Genomic DNA, 23,447 nt, shown 5'->3' with positions numbered 1-23,447 from the left:
CGCTGCCTGAGAATGGAGATGAGGCAGGATTAGTCGAGGTTTTCCAGAGGGAATTGGATTATAATCTGAAAAGGAAGCATGTGCAGGTTTATAGGGAGAAGGGAGGGGAATGGCACGAGGTGAACTGGTCATTCAAAGACCTGGCACAGACATGGTGGGTTGAAAGGTCTCTTTCAATGCTGGAAGAATTCTGAGAGTAAGCAAAAATTGTTTTTCAGGGTGCTGGCAAACTCAGCAAGGATGCATTTCATTGGCCACCCTTCATTGTGAAAACATGTTGAGCTCCAGGATATGGGAGCTGCAACATGAGCCAGGAAGAGAAATATGAGTGAGGGAGAGGGGTAAGAGAGACGGAGGGATATGTGGGTTGGGGGGAGAGCACTTATGAGTGCTGCCAGAACAGTGTCAGGTAAGGACATCCAGGATTTTGACTTGGAGAGGACCTTGGAGGTGATGGTGATCTCATAATATTGTTGGAGTCGTAGGGAATGGAGATACTGTCAAAGTCAATTTGGTCAGTTGTTGCAGTGCATCCTGTAGATTGTATAGACTGCAGTTACAGTGTGCTGGTGGAGGAAGGGGTCCAGATCCTGACTCCAGCACAAGGGACATCAGTCAAAAAAACTGGTCCGAGCTCGATGGCATCAAACTTCTTCCATGTTGTTACAGCTGTACCCAGCCAAGTAATGGCGAGTATTCCAGCAGACTCCTGACTCCAGCTTAAATAAAAACAAAACATGCCAGAAAGGCTCAGCAGGTCAGGCTGTGGGGAGAAATGGAGTTAAATGTTTCAGGTCAATGACCTTTCATCAAAACGGAAGGAAGAAAAAATGTAAGAGCTTGTAAACCAGTGGAAGGAGGGAAAGGGCAATGGAACAAAGAGAAACTCTGTGACAGGCTGGAGGGCAGAGATTAACTCACCAAATATGCAACAGCTAATGAATCTCCACCATTAGCGCCCACTAGCCCCCCAACTCTGCACCTCGGCCTTGAGACAAAAGCACCGGGAGTTCAGGGATCAGATAAACAAGCATCTTCTGAAATCATTATGGGAATAGAGAAGGTTCCCAGGGGACAGGGATCAGTGGCTGATCGGGGTTGCCATTGATTTCCAAACCACCATCTTTCGTTCTGACAGCCCTGCTTCCCTGAGTCAGCAGTCCCCTCTCAACGACACACATCCCGCCCACCCTCACCCATCTGTGGCTTGGGTTCTTCGCTGATCCGGGCCCTCTGGCCAGTGCATTGCCAGCCGCTACCATCGCACCCGCAGTGCCGTTGAGGACAATGAAGCATTGCCAGTTTCTGAGTGGCTGGAAGCTGTCAAGAGGATGGGATTTCTGGGAAAGGCCCACCATTGGTCACTTCAGCAGCTGATGCACATTTAAATGGCAGGCTTTCCCCAAAGGAAAGGAATTAAACCTTTCATTCCAAAACATGACCTTGAGTTTGTTTTCTTTTTTCATAGAATCATAGAATCCTACAGTGCAGAAAGGAGGCCATTTGGCCCATCGAGTCTGCACTGATCACAATCCCACCCAGGCCCTATCCCCATAACCCCTTGTGTTTACCCATCTATTTATTTATTATCACAACTAGGCTTCCTGCTTAATATTGGAATGAAGTTACTGTGAAAATCTCCTAGTCGCCACATTCCAGCGCCTGTTCAGGCACAAAGGGGCAATTTAGCATGGCCAATCCACCAATCCACGAAGCCACCTGACAGCACAGTGCCACAGTGGTTAGCACTGCTGCCTCACAGTGCCAGGGAACCGGATTCAATTCCAGCCTCGGGTCACTGTCCGTGTGGAGTTTGCATGTTCTCCTCGTGCCTGCTTGGGTTTCCTCCAGGTGCTCCAGTTTCCTCCCATGATCCAAAGATGCGCAAGTTAGGTTGATTGGCCATGTTAAATTGCCCCTAGTGTCAGGGGGATTAGCAGGGTAAATATGTGGAATTACAGGAATAGGGCCTGGGTGGGACTGTGGCCAGGGGGGCACGATGGGCTGAATGGCCTCCTTCTGCACTGTGCGGATTTTATGACTCTATGATGTTATCTGGACAAATATTAAAGGCGACAGAATAGGCAGATGGGGTTTATATGAATCAGACATCTGGCAAAAAAATTGCATGCACAAAATAAAGGACTATTTGCAAATTTTATGCACCAAAATATATTATTTAAAATTTCTTAAAATGATTTCAATTTGCAAAAATTGTGAATCTTAAAATATAGAGACCAATGGAGATGGAAAATTCTTTCCATGAATTCCGATCAACTTTATTCCTTGAATCTACAAGTTCTGACCAAATTTTATTCGGACCAATTTTTAATTTTGTCTCACTAAAAATTCAACCTCCCCCCAGTTCTTTTGTGAATCATCAAGTTTGCAAAAGTTAATGCTATGACCCCTCTGAAAGCGAACTTTGACCGTTCTCCATTACATCACCTAAGGTTTCCCAATTATTCATTAAATCAGTTGACCCAGTTCAGCATATTTCAACAGCTCGAATAGACAGTAAAATCCTCTACTGACAAATGTTGCTGAATGTAGTCTTATATTCGGCACGGCATTCGGGATGAATTACATTCGGCGCAGCACAGTGGCAGAGTGGTTAGCACTGCTGCCTCACAGCACCTGGGACCTGGGTTCAATTCCAGCCTCGGGTCAGTGTCCGTGTGGAGTCTGCATGTTGTCCCCGTGTCTGTGAGGGTTTCCTCCAAGTGCTCCAGTTTCCCTCAGGTGCTCCAGTTTCCTCCCACACTCCAAAGATGTGTGAGTTAGGTTGATTGGCCATGCTAAATTCACCCTTAGTGTCGGGGGGACTAGCAATGTAAATACATGGGGCTACAGGGGTTGGGCCTGGGTGGGATTGTTGTCAGTGTAGGCTTGATGGGCTGAATGGCCTTCTTCTGCACTGTAGGGATTGTATGATTCAATGAAAGAAAGCAGGGCTGTTGCCGACTCGACAAACGGTGTTGGTTGGGTTCAATTCCACCCTTGGAGTACAAGAGCAAGGAAGTTCTGGTGAACCTTTATAAAGTTTGGTTTTGGCCTCAACGGGACTATTGTGTCCACTTCTGGTCACCACAGTGTTGGAAGGATTTGAAAGGATTAGAGAGGGTACAGGAAAGATGTACAAGAATGATTCCAAGGATGAAGGACTTCAGTTAGGTGAATAGATTGGAGAAGCTGGGGCTGTTCTTCTGAGAGAAGGTGGAAAGGGGATTTGATAAAGGCTTTCAAAATTGTGAGGCATGCAGGTAGAATAAATTGTGAGAAACTGTTCCCAGTGGTCAAAGGATCAAGAAGCAGAGGACACTGATTGAAGGCAATTGACAAAAGAACTAAAGGTGACTTAAGGAAAGACATTTTTTACCCAGCGAGTGATTAGGATTTGGAATGTGCTGCCTGAGGGTGTGGTGGGGACAGATTCAACCCTTTCAAAAGGGAATTGGATCATTATCTGAAGAGAAGGTAATTGCAGGGCTATGGGGACAGGGTGGGAGTATGGGTCTGACGGAATGGCACTTGAAGAGAATCACTCCTGACATGAAGGGCTGAATGGCCTCTTCCTATTCCCGATTGAGGCACTTGCAACTCTCCCAGATAACCGTTAATGCAGAATAAATGAATCTTCCCATGTATTCTGCAGTCCAACAAACTGAGTGACTCAGCATTCTTCGTAACCTTTACTTTATCCCATAATGTACAGAATATAAACTACCAGCCGCATATGTAATAAACGTTCTGAAATGTGTAAGGAGACATTTCTGTCTCTCAAAGTTCCAGCTTAAGTTATATTACAGGAAGTGGTTAATTCTAAAGAATAATGTCATTTTTCATGTCACATTAATAATACTCCACCGAACCACGATGAAAGTTTAAAATTTATTTATTAGTCACAAGTAAGGCTCACATTATCACTGCAATGAAGTTACTGTGAAATTCCCCTAGTTGCCACTCTCTGGCGTCGGTTCGGGTCAGTACACCTAACCAGCACATCTTTCAGACTGTGGGAGGAAACGGGAGCACCCGGAGGAAACCCACCCAGACACGGGGAGAACGTGCAAACTCCACACAGACAGTGACCCAAGTCGAGAATCGAACCCGGGTCCCCTGTGAGGCAGCAGTGCTAACCACTGTGCTACCATGCCACCCAAGCTGCTAAAGGTAAAGATGTAGATTCAACTACTTTTGGACACTATTATTTTTCCTTTTTGCCTAATGAATGCGCTTGGCGAATGTATGGATCCCACATGATTCCTTCATAAACCAGTTGAAATTTAATCTAAATGTTAAGGCGCAAAGGAATTCAGCCTCATTAAAAATTCACAGAGTTCCTAGGTCTGTAAGGAAGACCTATGCAAAATGATGGAGAGTGGTGACCTTAGATGAAAATAGCAATTTCTTATCCTTCCTTATGGAATTAATAACAAGAACATTTAGTAGGGATTAATTGTGCTAAACTCACTGTATCGCTGCATGTTTGCTCTGTTTGAATGGTGTGGTGTTTATACACATCACGGCACATTAGCCACATCATGACAGAACATAGACATTGGCTTGATGACATTATGGAATGCACCAAACATTGGAAAATGCACCAGATAAAATTCAGAAATCAAAACCTTCAAGGGAAAGTGAAGTGGCTACAATGATGAAACCCTCTGTATAATGAATCATTAATCCATCTGTAAAATTGCCTCGACACCAAAGCTTATAATTATTCTTCGTTACACAAAAATGGACAAAATTTTAAACTGCCGTTTCTTTCCACAGTCACAATTACCAATCCATTTTGCCTGTTCAGTGGAAGAGAGAATGGGAAGTTCGGTACTTAGGTTTAGTTCCTTGATGTCCCAAATGTTAGTAGATTGCAGAATGGAATAATGTGCTAACATACTGGACCCGATTTTACCATCAAGTTGCACCCATTTTTGGGCGCGGAAACTTGGTAGAGTCGGGTGTGAGGCGAGTAGCGCGATCCGCGCCTACCTCTGCGCCCATTCCCCCTTTACCAATCGCCGAAAATGACCGCCGTCTGGACCGCAGCCAAAACGGGCGCAATGTCAATTTAAATGCATTTGCATGCATTTAAATTGACTTAGTGGGCTGCACACCCAAACTTACCGGCACTTCCCCCCTTACCACCGTGTTCGCCCGTCCAGATTCAGCGGCAAACAGACATGGTCCGCAAAGGTCCAATTCAGGCGCTCCAGCTTCTGAGGAGGTAAGTTCAGAGCTTCCGGCTTTCTAACTCAGATCGGTGGTGGGAGGGGGAGGGAGGCGGGTCAGATTGTTCTCTGGTGGGGGGGGGAGGGAGGAGTGTCAGATGGCTCTCTGGTGGGGGGGAGGGAGGCGGGTCAGATGGCTCTCTGGTGGGGGGCAGGGAGGCGGGTCAGATGGCTCCCTGGTGTGGGGCACAGGGAGATGAGTCAGATAACTCTCTGGTGGGGGGCAGGGAGGCGGGTCAGATGGCTCCCTGGTGGGGGGCAGGGAGGCGGGTCAGATGGTTCTCTGGTGGGGGGAGGAGGGGAAGCAGGTCAGATCACTCTCTGGTGGGGGGGGCAGGGGGGTCCACTGCTGCTCTGCGTGCGATCAGTGGGGGGGAAGGCGGACAGGGGCCTGCAATCGGTCTGGGAAGTGGGGGATGGGGGGATAAGGGGGTCAGTTATGTTATGGGGGTGGGGCAATGTCTGTGGGGGCTGGGGGGAGGCTTTATATGGCCCGGGAGAGATGTGGCTGGGGAGCGTTTTTCTATTTTTTTTACTGCGCATGTGCAGCTGGAGGCTACGATCGGAGCAACACAGTTTTGGGCGCGTTAAGCCCCGACCACAGGCTTCAGCAGTGTGATTGAGAATCGCTGATATTTCTTCAGGCAGAGTACGTATGGGGGCGCCAGAGAACAGGTCTAAAAGTCGGATCTGAAACATTCCTGGATTTAGCACTTAGAATCAAAATGGTAAAAGTGGGCCCACAGTTGGTTTCCTGTATTATGGAAATACACATTTGTCACCACCAATGTGAGTGTTACTTGTGCATTTCAAACAGCAGTGAGGAAACAGTGAATTCTAAAGACATTTACATCGACACATAAAGGAAAGAAATGGGCTGGAATTCTCCCTTCCCTCAGCCACAGGAATTGTAGCGGGCGGGGACAGACCGTGCAAAGGTCCATTGACCTCAAGCCGGTTTTGAGGTGAGTGTAGCTGGAGAATCCCACCCACGCACTTTTCGTAGCCACTGGACATCTCAAAGGGTTTTATAGCATTTTGGAATGCAGTCACTTTTGAAATGTGGGAAACAAAGTAGCTAATCTGCACTCAGCAAGTATGAGAACGACCGGATAATCCTTTTTTTTACATAATGGTGGGATAAATATTGGAGACATCTCCCCGGCTCTTCCTTAAAATGGGATCTTTGACCTCCACCCAAGCAGGGCGATGGGGCCTCAGTTTAATGTCTCTTCTGAAAGAGAGCACCTCTAACAATACAGCATTCCCTCAGTACTGCACTGGAGTGTCAGCCTTGATCTTCGTGCTCAAAACCTGGAGTGCAACTTGAATCTGGAACCCTGTGATTCAGAGGCTACCAACTGAGCCATGACTGACAATAATTCCAAAAGAATTACGCAGGTTGTAATAAGTCCTCAAAGGCAGAAGTCTCTTCACCAAAATCCCTTTATTTACAAGTCAGACAACTGCATACAGAGTGTTTTCAGTTCGCAGTCTACACTCGGAGGCCCAGAGGAACTGACACTCCTGGTTAAATTCAAACCAAGAGGCTCCATGATTGGCCTAACAATTTGGCCCTGAATCTGGGAGTTCATATTCTAACAGACCCAGCTCAATTGTCTGATTAAAGTCATTACACAGGTGTAACTGTGATTGTCAATTGCACATAAATCCACATAAACCATATATTATGCCTGGGCGGCATGGTGGCACAGCTGCCTCACAGAGTCAAGGGCCCAGGTTCAATTCCAGCCTCGGGTCACTGTCTGTGGGGGGTCTGCACATTTTCCCTGTGTCTGCGTGAGTTCTCTCCGGGTGCTCCGGTTTCCTCCCACACTCCAAAGATGTGCGGGTTAGGTGGATTGGCCATTCTAAATTGCCCCTTAGTGTCCCAAGATGTGTACACTTGGGGGATTTGGGTAAATATGTGGGGTTGCGGGAAAGTGCCTGAGTGGGATCCCCTGGCAGAGAGTTGGTGCAGATTTGATGGGCCAAATGGCCTCCTTCTACGCTGTAGGGATTCTATGATTAATCCAAGCATAAAATGCTAATAAGTCAAATACTCATCCATTCTGTAGGCAGAGTTCTGCCCTGAATATTTGGTTTCACAAAATGGAGTTAATGTAGCTTCCTGACAGGAACACCACTTGTATATTCAACTTTCTTACATAAGCATTTTATTTAAACATCTCATACAGAGAAACATTGTCACACCAGGACTGCACTTCAGCTGAGATCTACGGAGCCATCATAGCCTGGAGATTAAACCTGAAATTCTCTTGATCTGGATACCTCAGTTATTCACTGAATGAACCCACTGAGGCACCAGGGGAGCTAAACTTTATCTCTTAAGAGGATTAATTTAAAAAGCCAAATATAAAAGTCAGTAAAGAGGTAGCACCATTGAATGTGTAGAAACCATCAGGGGCACTTACTCTGAATGTTAACAGAAAGTTGCTTTTGTTCATCTCGAGCAGAAGTGAGCTATCCCAATCTGTCTTTAACTTTTGCTCTTTTCTAAGTTCTAAGATCTTTGGAAGGCTGCTGGTCCAGGGTAATTAATCAACTCTAAACCACGCAACTCGAGTGGAATTTTCCCATCTGAATATCGTGATGAAAGTAGTAAGGCTAAAGGCAAAAAGTATAAGGAGATTATTTGGGGCAGAATTTTCTGGAAAAATGGCAAAGTGTCATTTTCAGTGAGAGAATCGGTGCAATTCTCTTCGGCCCCGACAGCACAATCTGAAACATCTTTGTCAGGCACTTTGAACATTTTTGTTTCCCCCATGTGAAAAATGCCACGCCTGAAATGCCAAGTGTCTGATTCGCCAACATCGGGGGGGTCATCTGAGCACTTCAGTGAAGTTGCAGTTAAAGGGATCCGCAGCATTTGATCTGATGCAAGCCAGGAGGGTGGCACTGAGGAAACCAGCTCATAGATTTACTGAGGGGCCCTCAGTGATGCTGTGGAAGCGAGGTGGGCCACATTATACTCTTGGGTTGGCAGGGTGACAAATCCCGCCTGGGAGACGGTGGCAGCACTGGGTCGGGCCAGCAGCCTGACCGAGGGGACGGGGGAGTGCAATGTAGGAAGAAAGTAAATGATCTACTCCAATTCAGGGTAAGTGCTCAAAACCAGAAAATGCTGGAAAATCTCAGCAGGTCTGAAAGCATCTGTGGAGAGAGAATAGAGTAAGAAGTCTCACAACACCAGGTTAAAATCCATTAGGTTTATCTGGTAGCAAAAGCCACTAGCTTTCGGAGCGCTGCTCCTTCGTCAGGTGAGTGGGAGTTGAGGCGTCTGTTGGAAGTATGAACTTTCTTCTGATGCTTCGGTCTGGAATACTTTCTGAGTTGGTTTCTCCTATTTAGATGGTGATTTGATGAAGCTGTATATATTACTGCAGGATTCAGTATGAGACTCACCCTCCTTCAATCTAAAGAGGCAGCAAGGTCGCTCTCTCGGAAAGAGAGAAAGTATTCCAGACCGAAGCATCAGAAGAAAGTTCATTCTTCCAACAGACGCCTCAACTCCCACTCACCTGACAAAGGGGCATCGCTCCGAAAGCTAGTGGCTTTTGCTACCAAATAAACCTGTTGGACTTTAACCTGGTGTTGTGAGACTTCTTACTGTGTTTACCCCAGTCCAACGCCGGCATCTCCACATCAGAGAGAATAGAGCCAACTTTTCGAGTCTGGATGATGAAGAATTCCTGCAGATCCCCAGCACCCGACCTCCCAGCATCATCCTCAAGCTCCACTGGCACTCCTCATCAGAATCCTTCCCTCCTTAGGTACAATGCCCACATAAGCCAGTTGTCATTGACCTCTGACCCATCAGACATCCAGCTTGTATTATACCCTTTTGTATCCTACGGGAGAAGATAGCCCACAAGCACAGAGAGCGAGAGAGAGAGCGGGAGCTGAGGATCCAAACCCTATTCGCGGAGAAGGCCATGGAGATCACAGGGGAGGAGTAGGAGTGGACCTTCGCTGAGAGCAAGATGGGCCTGTGCTGAGAGTGAGCTGAGCCCAAGAGAGAAAAGTGAGGAACTACTGCACCTTCATCCAGATAACCCATCGCAAGTGAGTTCTTTGTTGTCCAAACACTTGACAGGGACATGATTTTAGTTCATGGCCTGTACATGGCCATGTACTAAAACCATGTCCCTTGTCTTGCAGCAACATCAACCAATCAGCCTGGACCATCCACAGCAATGTACCACTGATCACCCTTAAAGAGGCTGGTGTCACATTGGAACCAGTTGATAAGTCTATCTAATTAGGACAAATGATAACAGAAGATTGAATCATAGAATTCCTACAGTGCAGAAGAGGCCATTCAGCCCATCAAGTCTCTAACAGAGTATCTAACCCAGGCCCTCTCTCTGTAACCCCACACATTTACCTTGGCTAATCCATCTTACCTACACTTGTTTGGACACTAAGGGGCAATTTAGTATGGCCAATCCACCTAACCTACATATCTTTGGACTGTGGGATCAAACCCACGCAGACACGGGGAGAATGTGCAAACTCCACACAGAGAGTCACCCAAGGCTGAAATTGAACCCGGGTCCCTGGAGCTGTGAGACAGCCGGGCTAACCACTGTGCCACCGTGCCACCCTTCATGGTCGGCATGACCATGGTTGATGCAATGCCGAAATTGATAGCCAGAAGTATAATTTTGTGAAGCTGAAGGAAGTGTTAACAAGAAAACTCAAGCCTGTTGCAAGAAAAGCCTCATAAGTTGCCATATTTTATCCACTTTCCTGTCTGCCTCAGAAGCCTGGACAATAAGTAAAGATCTGTGGAAGAAAATAGAGGCTTTTGAAATGTGGATGCTCAGACCAATCATATTCTAATCATATGACGAATGAAGAGGTGGTTGAAATTGCAAGGACAAAATGAACACTAAAAAGTAACATCCAGAAAAGGAAGTGTCAGGATTTTGGACATTTGATCAGAGCTGAAAATCTACAGAGATCTCTTCTTGAGGACAAGCCAGAGGACAGCTGAATGAGGGGTCAGCCTAGGCTTAGTTGGATAATGAGAGTTGGGCATGTATGAAAATGGCGCCAGACAGAGGAGCATACCATGATAGCAGATCAGGAATATAGACACAGCAATGCCATATGTCAGTGTGCTGTAAAACTAACACAGCCACTTTCGGGGGGGGAACTGAATTCCCTCCCATCTCAGAGTTTGTTCTATGTTGCCTTGAAAAAATTCTCTAAGAATAGGCAGGGTTGTCTTCCGAAAGCATTTGGGAAATCATTTTTCCACTGAGTTTCAATACCCCATACCACTGTATTGTGAAAATAGCATTGCGATGGAAATGACCTGTTGCTGTTTCTGCAACAGTGCCGGTTCTAACTTCTCAAAGTTTGAACCATGTTTATTACACAAAAAAAAACAAGAGAAAGAAAACAACTTGTGTCGATGTAGGCACCATTGAGAAGCTCAAAGCGCTTCACAAATTAATGGAAAGAAATCAGAGTTCCAAGCGATAGGAAGGGAGAGAATTAGGAAGGATGGACAAAACATTTGGTCAGAGAATGCTGAGGAGTTTTTCAAAGGAGGAAAGAGTGACCGGCTCACTGCTAGTTTTACTACAACAGATTTCCCCTCAAATAACCAAAAACAATAGAAAAACAGGGGCCTTTTGGAAACTGGATTGCACCAGCAAAGGGAAACAATGAGGCATTTTGCCACTTCTCACAGCACAAAGCTTCTCTCCAAGCTCACAGATTAAGCCAACCATGAAACAGGGGCCTTTCACTGATAAAGATCAGGCCTGGTTTCCTGAAGAATCCTTGAAAGTTCTTAAGAGATCATCCTCCATTACAGAAACTAATCACACTAACCCACTTGAGACGTAAATCCCCTCCAGGGCCCATCTGCAACAAAAGGTGTCAGGTACCTTGTACTCATCCAGATCAATCAGTGGTGTCTGAATGGAGTGAAAGAGCCACGCTGGGATACAAAGATTTAAAATTTAAAGGAGTATACTGCACCGTATCTTTTTTCTCACTTCTATCTTTCTCTGCTCTCCCACTGTTCATTTCAAACCCATTACATTGGAAATGTAAAACATTGTTGCCAGCGAGAATTCCGAGTCTTCCTAAATTAATGACAGTAAGAAGTTTAACAACACCAGGTTAAAGTCCAACAGGCGCAGAGTCGCTGAGCAGAAACCGATAGCCAAGTTCCGCACACATGAGGGTGGCCTCAGCCGGGCTATTGGGCCCAATATCCCGGTTGAGGCCGTCCTCATGTGTGCGGAACTTGGCTATCGGTTTCTGCTCAGCGACTCTGCACCTGTTGGACTTTAACCTGGTGTTGTTAAACTTCTTACTGTGTTTACCCCAGTCCAACGCCGGCATCTCCACATCATAAATTAATGACGACACTGGCTAGTTTTTAGGTCTATCAAAAATCACATTCAAACAGACAGCCATCACACAGGCCAGTTTTCCAAACAAGAACCCAATTTTTCTTCTCATTGTCATGAACATTCTTACGATTCATCTGCTTTGAACATTTAAATTGCGGGATTTATCAATGATTATTTATCTTCCAACTTCTTGTTTATGATGATGTCTTTTCTCTACAATTAGAGAGATGGCTGTCTTACACTTTGGCTAATTGAATGCCAATATTATTACACCGCCAATTATCTTCTCAGGTGATTGTATAACTAACTAAAAGCCAGGCAGTGTGCCTTAATGACAATCGTCCAGTGGCTCTGACATCCATCATTATGAAGTGCTTCGAAAGGTTAGTCATAGCATGAATCAATTCCAGCCTCCCGGACCGCCTGGATCCACTACAGTTCACCAACCGCCATAACAGGTTCACAGCAGATGCCATCTCTCTAGCCCTGCACTCAACCCTAGAACACCTAGGTAACACAGACACCTATGTCAGACTCCTATTTATCGATTACAGCTCATCCTTCAACACCATTATTCCTATAAACCTCATCTCCAAATTCCGTGGCCTGGGACTTGGCTCCTCCCTCTGCGACTGGATCCTAACCCACAGACTGCAATCAGTAAGAATAGGCAACAACACCTCCTCCATGATCATCCTCAACACCAGTGTCCATAAGGCTGCGTCCTCAGCCCCCTACTATACTCCTTATACACCTATGATTGTGCGGCCAAATTCCCCTCCAACTCGATTTTCAAGTTTGCTGATGACATCATCGTAGTGGGTCGGATCGCAAACAAAGACGAGACGGAGTACAGGAAAGCAATAGAGAATCTGGTGAACTGGTGTGATGACAATAATCTCTCCCTCAATGTCAACAAGGTGAAGGAAATTGTCATCGACTTCAGGGAACGTAGTGAAGGACATGCCCCTGTCTACATCAATGGGAACAAAGTAGAAATGGTCGAAAGCTTCAAGTTTTTAGGTGCCCAGATCACCAACAACCTGTCCTGATCCCTCCATGCTGCCGCTATAGTTAAGAAAGCTCACCAATGCTTCTACTTTCTCAGGAGACTAAGAAAATTTTGCATGTCCGCTACGACTCTCACCAACCTTTACAGATGGACCATAGAAAGCAATCTTTCTGGTTGTATCACAGCTTGGTATGGCTCCTGTTCTGCTCAAGACTGCAAGAAACTACAAAGGGTCATGAATGAAGCCCAATCCATCACTCAAACCAGCCTCCCATCCATTGACTCTGTCTACACTTCCCGCTGCCTCAGAAAAGCAGCCAGCATAATCAAGGACCCCATGCACCCCGGCCATTCTTTCTTCCACCTTCTCCATTAGGAAAAAGATACAAAAGTCTGAGGACACGTACCAACCAACTCAAGAACAGCTTCTTCTTTGCTGCCATCAGACTTTGAATGGACCTACCTTGCATTAAGTTGATCTTTCTCTGCACCCTAGCTAAGACTGTAACACTACATTCTGTACTCCTTTCCTTCTCTAAGAACAGTGTGCTTTGTCTGCATTAGCGCGAGAAACAATACTTTTCACTGTATACATGTGACAGTAATAAATCAAATCGAAATCCAACAGTTAGACTATTGCAGACCCTTCAACAGCTAACATATTCTCCAAAATAGCCAAGCTGATGGAATGCCTATAATGTGTACAGAAAATATTCAAACAGTTGTCAATTACTACACCTTGCTGACCTTGCTGAGATGTGGATCTGACAGCCACATTAGTCCATCAGTTTAGCATGGCTCTCTGCTCAGTAAACGTGGAGCTCTGACCACCAGTGGTCAAATACTACTTAAACTTAAATATTAGCAAGACATCAGTCTAAAAGATATGCCTTTATAATTCACTTCACACCAGTTGTAGCCATGTTACATCCCTAAGACCTCTCTCTTTGTACAAGGTCCCGCTATAAGGCATTATAAGGTCTTCCTGTTCTCATTATGGGCCATTAACTCTCAAACTTTAACCAAACCTAACCTTTTTGAGTTTTCAGTCAGTTCCCTCATTAGCAGCTTATTACCTCACTCCTGTGATATCTTATTAACCATGTACAACAAAAACCTGCATTTATATAGCACCTTAAGGTGTCCCAAGTTGTTTACAGGAGAGTTAACAAAAAATTGACACCAAGGTAAGAAAGAGAGATCAGGACAGATGACAAAAACCCTGACCAAAGAATTAAGTTAGGCCTCAGCATTCCCTAACTCTGTAATCTCCTCCAACTCCACAATGCTCCAGAATATCTGAACTCCTTAATTCTGGCCTTTTGTACATTCCCAATTCTAATTGCTCTAGTACCATTGATGGCCAGGTCTTCGGTTGCTTTTGTTTCAAGGAGGATCTTAATGGAGGAAAGAGAGGGAAAGAGGTCAAAAGGTTTAGGGAGAGAATTCAAGAGTTTACGACTGAGCCAGCAGAAGGTACTTAATGGTGAAATGATCAAAAAACAGAGATGTGCAATGTTGCAACAAGCAACAAAAAAAAGCCTGATTATTTTTGAATATCCTTCAGACAATTCCTGATAAATTTCACCTCATTACAATAACCCTGCTGATAGTATAAGCTTCTAATTCACTGTTCTATGATCCTGTTCATCCCCCGCCACTGTTGCCAGCGTGGACAGAGAATTTGGCATTCAGCCAAATCTCCATTCACTGCAGTGGGACCGGAGAATCCCAACTACGGGCAAGATCGGAGAATCCGGCCCATGGTGTTTGAGTATTCAAAGCAACTGATGTTGTATCATAAGGGGAGGCAATGGCCTAGTGGCATTATCACCAAACTATTAATCCAGAAACTCTGCTAATTTTCTGGGGACCCGGGATCGAATCCTGCCATCGCAAATTGTGGAATTTGAATTAAATAAAAAATATTTGGAATTAAATATCTACCATACCATTGTCGATTGTCGGAAAAACCCATCAGGTTCACAAATATCCTTTAGGGAAGGAAGTCTGCCTTCCTTATCCGGTCTAGCCTACATGTGACTCCAGAGCCACAGCAATGTGGTTGGGCAATAAATGCTGGCCAGCCAGCAATGCCCATGTCCCGCAAATGAATAAAAAGGAATCATAATGGTGATGTGTTACACTTCACTCAGAGGGCTCCGGTTTTCTCCCAAACTCCAAAGATGCGCTGGCGCAGGCTAAATTGCCCCTTAGTGTCCCAAAATGTGTAGGTTAGATGGGTTAGCCATGGTAAATGTGTGGAGTTACAGGGATAGGGCGGAGGAGAGGGCCTGGGTAAGATCGCTGTCAGAGAGTCAGGGCCTGATTTTACCATTTTCATTCTAAGTGCTGAATCTGGGCACAATTCGGATCCAACTTGGAAATCTGCTTTCAGGTGCCCCCATACGCACTCAGCCTGAAAAAAAAATCGGGGGTCCCATTTGCGCTGTGGGCGGGGCTTAGCGCGCCCGAAACGATCGGAGCTCTGAACTGCGCATGTGCAGTTCGAAAAAATTTGAAAAAACGCGCCCGTGTCAGATCGCTCCCGGGCCGCAGAAAGCGGAGAAAGCGGCCCGGGAGCGAAAAGCGGGAGCGATGGCCCCCACAGACATCACTGTCTCTCTTATCCACCCACCCCCACGCTACCCAGACTGATCGCGACCCTCTGCCCCCTTCCCCCCCACCGATCGCCCGCAGAGTGGCAGCAGAGCCCCCTGCCCCCCACCCCGCACTCCCACCAGAGATCCATCTGTCCCCCCCCCACCAGTGAGCGATCGGTCCTCCCCCCTCCACCGGAGATACATCTTACCCTCCTCCCACCCATCCCCTTCCCCACAGAATGATCTGGCCTCACTTCCACCACCCCCCAGAGAATGAACTGGCCTCACTACCCCCCCTAAAGAGAATGATTTGGCCTCACTCCCCTCCCCCCCCCCCACTCCCTGCCAGAGGAACATCTGACCCGCCTCCTCCTCCCTCCCCACCCCCTCACCAGAGAATGATCGGGCCCACCTCCCTCCCCCTCCCACCAGACAATGATCGACCCTCCACCCGCACCACCAGACAATGATCAGCTCTCCACCCCCCCCCAAACCAGACAATGATCGGCCTTCCCCCCCCCCCCAACCAGACAATGATCGGTTCCCCCCACTCCCACTCCCCACCCCGCCCCACCAGACAACAATTGGGCCTCACTCACCACCGCCCCTCCTCCCCCCCCCCCCCCCCCCCACTCCCCCCATAGAATTATCTGGTCTCACTCCCCTCCCCCTCACAACAAGAGGATGATCTGACCCACCTCCCTCCCCGCCCCCCACCACCGATCTGAGTCAGAGAGCCGTTGGAAGCTCTGAACTCGCTCTTCAGCAGCTGGAGTGCCCGATTCAGACTTTTATTCAGCATGTTCATTTCGGCGCGATTCCAGATCGGCGAACACGGTGGTAAAGGGGGAAATGCTGATAAAGTTGGGCAGGCAGTTCATTAGTTCAATTTAAATGCATGCAAATGCATTTAAATCGCCGTTGCGCCCATTTCGGGTGCAAATCGGATCGCCATCATTCCTAGGTCCCGGTAAAGTGGCCATCTGCGCGGATGCGGGCGCAGATCGCGTTAATGGCCTCACACCTGACTTTACCACATTTTCGCGCCCGAAAACAGGCACGACGCAATGGTAAAATCGGGCCCTCAGTGTAGAATCAATGGGCCGAATGGCATCCTTATGCACTGTAGGAATTCTCTAAGTCTATACTGAGTAGAGACAAGCATCACTTCATGGAAATAAGAGAGAGGAAAATAAGGTTGGATTAGGTTTTTTGTGAGTTGGATTAGGTTCGGATTAAATAGCTCAAAATATTGTGTCAGCAATGTTAGTAAGGCCTTTAGCTGATAAAGAATAGTGTTTCTAAAATCCCTAATGGGCTTTAATATCCTCAAGTATTGAGGTCTACGTCATTTTTCTTTTTATTTGACACTTCTCTGGTTTATCTATACGTTAATTCATCAAAGCTCCTCACACTTTGAAATGCTACGCCAATCTCGGAGTAAAGTAAATTCCACTTCTGAAGCAATGGTGTCAAAAGGTTAGTCGCACCATAGTTTCAGTAAGAATTCAGGAGCAAGAAGATAATCAGATAATCATGGAGAAAATCAGAGGTGGCATCAGACAGCAGTTATTCAGGAAGATTCCCGCATATCACTCGTTATAATTGTCACTCCAAAGACTTTCACAAATGGAAATAATGACAATCTTTTCAGGCCATTTGATTGCAAGTATTACAAAAATGCACAAAATGATTGAGGGATGGGGAGGGGTAGGAGTTGGGGAAATTACATCAGACATTCAACCCTCAGCTCTGGTTTTTTATTAAGAGCGGACAGAAGGAATACCTTTCCTGATGCAAGTCAAATCACAGGTTGACTGTAGCCCACAGTACAAAGTGTTAGAGTTTGTTTAAATGCTGGTTGATTTTTTAAAATATTTTAAAAGAAGTCTGATCATCTCAAAACCGGTTACTAACCGGTGGAATTAGTTTCAAACCGGGATGGTGTAACTGGCATGCTGCCAAGAAAAAGGGCCCTATTTAGACAGGGTTTACAAATGAGTTACCCCGCTTGACATCGACCTGCTCTGAATTATCTGCTCCATGGGAGCTGGCGAGAAACTGGTAATTACCACACAGGAGATACAGTCTGGATGTAATTACACAGAGGAGATGTAGGGCCAAAGTAATTACTATTTAGATAAACTCGGAACTGGGCCAGTTGCACTTGCCAGACAGGTATTGTTGATGTGGAATTCTGTATTAAAGAGTGTCTCTGTTAAATGCACACTAAAGAGGCTTAACTTACTTGTGCCATATCTAGTTATACTTCTGCTCCACACTATGGAACACAGTAAGAGCCAGGGATACTGCAGATAGTACCTGTTTATTGTCATGCCAAGCTCATCGATCAGAGTTTTTATCCTCAGCTACCTGTAGTCCAAATTAAGGGATCACCAGTTAAATGGTTTTGCGTTATGGATACGGGGATAAAAAATACTCAAGGCAGCATCTTCCGGCCGCGCTCGCCCCAAAACCAGAGAATACCACCCGAGGTCAATGGACCTTTCCATGGTCCGTCCCTCGCCCGCTACGATTCCCATGGCAGGCTGAACGGGAAAATTCGCCTCTTAATTTGTGAATGATAGAATCATAGAACCTCTACATTGCAGAAAGAAGCCATTTGGCCCATCAAGTCTGCACCAACTCTCCAAAAGAGTATCCCACCCAGTCCCTCCCTTCTGTCCAATCCCCGCAAACCCACACATTTACCATGACTAATCCACTTGATCTGCACATCTTGGGACACTAAGGGGCAATTTAGCATGGCCAATCCACCTAATCCGCACATCTTTGGACTGTGGGAGGAAACTGGAGCGCCCGGAGGAAACCCACGCAGACACATGGAGGACGTGTAAACTCCACACGTCCATGGTCAGTAGCTCTCCCCATCGGCCTCGAATAATACAAGCTCCTCTATGAGGCGAGTGGAGGCTCGCCCAATAGGGAAGGAGCAGTGGGAGGTTTAAGACCAGCTGGCTCTGCTCAGGCCAGCAGTCAAAAGACTCGGGGCTGACCTGCACTCTGTAGTGTTCCAAATAGACTGTAAATAAAGGGTGATTGTGATGGAGGACTGGCCTCGGTATGATTACTACATCGCCCAAGGCCAGAATGGAATCCAGGTCTCTGGCGCTGTGAGGCAGCGGTGCTGACTACTGTGCCACCATGCCATGTGGTAGAGAGCCAACAGATCAGAGAGGTCCCATGGTTAGCCCATGATCTGATCTTAGCTTTCTGATATCAGCAGTGTGGCCATGCCGTCACTCCAATTGACCTCAGTTTCCTCCAAACTAGGGTCATAAACTGGAATATTATCGGCACGCCCACCCTAGGCTCATAAGGTTACGCCCAAGGGCAACTGAGAAGGCCGTTCTGCGAGCCCCCACCGCCACCCCCACCCCCAACTTTGGGGTGGGCGTGCCGGTAAAATCAGGGCCATAGCGTCATAGTCATACAGCGCAGAAAAGGCCCTTTAGACAATGAGTCTGCACTGACAATAACGACCAGCAAAAGCATGCTAATCCCACTTTTCTGCACTTGTCCCATATCCTCGAATGTCATGATATTTCAAGTACTCATCCAATTTGTTTTTAAAGGTTGTAAGGTTTCCAGCCTCCGCTACCTTCCCGGACAGTACATTCCAGATCCTCACCCCCTCTGAGTGAAAAAGCTTTTCCTCAAATCCCCTCTGAATCTCCTGCCCCTCACTCAAAAACTATGTCCCCTCATGATTGACCCCTCAACCGAGGGAAGAGGAAAAGAGATCAGCCACTAGTCAATGCTCCTGATGAATAGGCAGTGACTTTCACAGGCATGTATACATTGGGACTCAGCTGGGCTAGTATGCATGAATATCTTGCTAACATCCGATGTTGGTGTGACAGAATGGTCTTTTGGGCAAATATTTTGGGGGGGAGAACGACACAGGGGCACAGTGGGGTGACACAGTGGCACAGTGGTTAGCACTGCTGTCTCACATCGCCAGGGACGTGGGTTCGATTCCCGGCTTGGGTCACTGTCTGTGTGGAGTTTGTACATTCGCCCTGTGTTTGTGTGGGTTTCCTCCAGGTGCTCCGGTTTCCTCCCACAGTCCAAAGACGTGCTGGTTAGGTGGATTGACCATGCTAAATTCTCCCTCAGTGTACCCGAACAGGCGCCGGAGTGTGGCGACTAGGAGATTTTCACAGTAACTTCATTGCAGTGTTAATGTATGCCTATTTGTGACTAATAAATAAATAAATAGCAAATGGCAGCCAAAACCCAGCGAGATTTGCCAGAGTGGCCATCTTCAGGAAAGGCATAGAGAAAAGTATATCTTACAGATCGAGCAGTGGACAATGTTTGGCATAAATATATGCAAATTGCTTAGTTTCAATGGGTGGGATTCTCTGGTCCCACCAACGGCAGGCATAATCACAGGCAAAACAGGAAAATTTGGATAGTGGCCCTGCAGACCCGGTAAAAACATCTTGTTCAATATTGGTGAAATGAAACAAGGCTAGAATTTTATTGAAAGGCTTGATGCCCAATGCCAGAACCAGGAGCGAGACTGGGTTCTGTGCAGGCAGTGGTGGGACTCTGGGTGACATTTTATTGGTTGCAGCTCCTAAACTGGCTGGCACCAGCAGGCCACTGTCACATTGAGAACAGCAGTATGTTTCCCGGAGCTGTCGGACCAACCAGAGGCCTTGCAGCCTTGGCAGCCCTGTTGTTGGTGCTGATCATTGCAGAGGCTGCAGGAAGAAGGAAAGGGTACCTCCATGCGGATGCACCCTTGAGGGCAAGGTAGGTTTTTTCATTGACTGCTCCAGGGCCAGACGAGCAGGCCCTGGAAGGGTGAGTGGGGGGGAGGTGGTGGGGGGCCGGGGTGGGGGGGGGGGGAGGGGGGGGCGGTGAAGGGGGGAGAGCGGGGGGGGGGGGGGGGAGGCGGTGCAAGTGGGGAATGGGGGGGATCTTCGGCAACTGCACCATAGCTGGGGATCAGCCATTGCTGTTAGGGAGCCTCCTCATGGTCTATGGGATGACCATAAAGAAGGGTACCCCCCAAATTCCCATCCTGGTATGTGTTCAGATGGGGCCATGTTAATCTTCCCAAAGTCAGTCAAATGCAGGGTGGGAAATAGTCTTTGATCGGACAATTATTTTGGTTTAGTTGACCTCCCACTTGTAACATGCCCCCCACCCCACCCCCGCCGCCTACAGCCACCAATTTGCAAGGCCTCCATAACCATCTCCAGAGAACCAATAAAATCTAGTCCCACATATCAAAGACATTCTCTGAATTTTCTTGCTTTCCTTGTGGTACATTCGTACGACATTACAAGTGGGGGAAGCCATTGTGGTTACAAGTGGGGGCGGCACGGTAGCACAGTGGTTAGCACTGCTGCTTCACAGCTCCAGGGTCCCGGGTTCGATTCCCGGCTCGGGTCACTCTCTGTGTGGAGTTTACACATTCTCCTCGTGTCTGCGTGGGTTTCCTCCGGGTGCTCCGGTTTCCTCCCACAGTCCAAAGATGTGCGGGCTAGGTTGATTGGCCAGGTTAAAAAAAAAAAAATTGCCCCTTAGAGTCCTGGGATGTGTAGATTAGAGGGATTAGCGGGTAAAATATGTGGGGGTAGGGCCTGGGTGGGATTGTGGTCGGTGCAGACTCGATGGGCCGAATGGCCTCCTTCTGCACTGTAGGGTTTCTATGATTTCTATGATTTCTATGATTGCAAAAGCAAATTTCATCAGAATTCCGACAAAACAAAAATCACATTGTAACTTTCAAGATGTGTCCTGCACGGAAAGGTAGCAAGGGATTTTTCACAGCACTGGGGGGGCAAAGATAGAATTGTAGAGTCATAGAATCAAAGAATCCTACAGTGCAGAAGGAGACCATTCAGCCTATCGAGTCTGCACCAACCACAATCCCACCCAGGCACTATCCCCATAACCCCATGCTTTTACTCAAGCTAATCCCCATGCCAGTAAGGGGCAATTTACCATGGCCAATTCACCTAACCCACACATCTTTGGACTGTGGGAGAAAACCCACGCAGACACGGGGAGAATGTGGAAACTTCACACAGAGACTAACCCAAGCCTGGAACTGAACGCGGGTCCCTGGTGCTGTGAAGCAGCAGTGCAAAGCACAGTGCCACTGTGCCGCCCCAGAGATATAGCGAAGTACACTGAGAACCAATCACATTTGGCAATTGCAAATTGACTTTGATACACAACTGAGAGTAATTGTATCATGTTTGTGATGACCTCAACAATAACCATGAGGGTGGCCTCTTGGAGTATGAGCTCCCTGATTGAGGTAATGATTGCCTGCCCAATCAGTGAGTCTTCACCTGCATATATATATATATATTGAGGATTGTCAGGGATTCTGACTTTGTACCTGAAGCACTCTTGGGACTGGAGATAAGTTTGTAAATAAAGGGAATCAGGTGAAGGGACACCGGCCTCTGAGGAGTTATTTCAGTGCTGAATAGGTTGTGAGTTCTACTTTATTGGGTTAAAACGGGTGGCATCAATTAAAAAGTGATTGAGATTTGCCAGTGGAAGCCTGTGACTTAGTACTGAGATAGTCATTTAAACCACTTTATGTGTAAGTAGCACATTGTCAAAATGTATTCACAGGCAGCAGGTTTGAAAGAAATCCCTCTCAAATGCTTTAATAACTCAGCCTTTCATTGAGATTCTTTAGCTGGCAGACAGTTACTCTGGATATGTTTACTGGCTTTGAAACAAGCACAGACCTATGTGGGTTCGAATTGTACAAAGGTACTACTGTAACTTGTCGATCTGGAATTTCGGCATTTCGGGTTATTTCATAGCAACAATTTAATCATTCTCGAGTTTGCAACCATAGAATGTGCAATCATAATTTTGTTATGTTGCTTTCCCCTTGAAGTTACAATGAAAGCAAATCTCGACCCAGGCCATAAATTAGTTGGAGCAAGAAAGGGAAAGAAAAGACATAGCTCAGCTCCATCTTGGGTCAATTCAAATTATTGTTGAATGGCAGGAGCCTAACTATTTCAGGCATAAATTTGCCATGAATTTGGACTGAAAAGATCATTTAGGACTTAATGTGTACTCGTCGTCTTGCGTGTGAGCAACCTATGTTTAGCCCTATATGCCAGCGGTTGGAGTATCCCTTGCTGATGAAAGTGGCTGGTGTGGACTGTTTCCTCAGACCTCAAAATGATCTGCATAGCTTCAGTTTGAAGGAAATCTGTTCAACTGACCTTCATTGCTTTTCAAACTTTATTAGGCTGAGTGAGGGTGCAATTTTGCTCAGAAAATAGTCAGGTGTGTTTACCTCACACTGTCGCCTCAGCACAGATTGTGGAAAATGACTTAATTGGGATAATTGCAGCTTAATCATCTCTTAATGATTAATATAGCATGGAAATATGCAGTAGAGGTTTGAGTGTTCGTGCACACAAAGATAAGGAATGTTTTCGTCTAAGTGAGAAAACTATAGAACAGTTTTAGAACTCCATAAAATTGAGTACATGCAAAATGCTGCTGTCCTGATGTGATATTTTAACTCATATCAAGTCCCATTCATACATCACCCCCAGTGTTCATCAATCGACATTGGTTCCGCATCCATCAATACCTCAAATTTAAAATTCTCACCCTCATGTTAAAATTGCTGCGTTGGCTTGTCTCTCCTCATCACTGTAGCTGTTTTATTCATGGGACATAGACGTCTCAGGCTGGCCAGCATTTATTGCCGTCCCTAGTCGTCCTTCAACTGAGTGGCTTGCTAGGCCATTTCAGAGGGGCAGTTGAGAGCCAACCACATTGTTGTGGCTCAGCAGGCACATGTAGGCCAGACCAGGTAAGGACAGCAGATTTCCTCCCGAAAGGACATTACTGAAGCAGACGGGTTTTTCCGACAACCGACAATGGTTTCATGGTCATCAGAAGTTTTTTTAATTACGGATAAACTTTATTGGATTCAAGTTCCACCATCTGCCGTGGTGGAATTCGAACCTGGGTCCCAGAACATTAGCTGAGGTTCTGGATTAATAGGCTGGTGATAATACCATCACCTCCCCTTATGATACAACATCAGTTGCTTCGAATACTCAAACACTATGAGCCGGATTCTCCGACCTTGCCCGCGGTTGGGATTCTCCGGTCCCACTTCAGGGACATGGGCGGCGCCAGCTGGCCAGCATTTATTGCCCAA

The sequence above is a fragment of the Mustelus asterias genome, chromosome 12 (assembly GCF_964213995.1).
Source record: "Mustelus asterias chromosome 12, sMusAst1.hap1.1, whole genome shotgun sequence".
Classification (NCBI taxonomy): domain Eukaryota; kingdom Metazoa; phylum Chordata; class Chondrichthyes; order Carcharhiniformes; family Triakidae; genus Mustelus; species Mustelus asterias.
Note: the sequence above shows the minus strand (reverse complement) of the source record.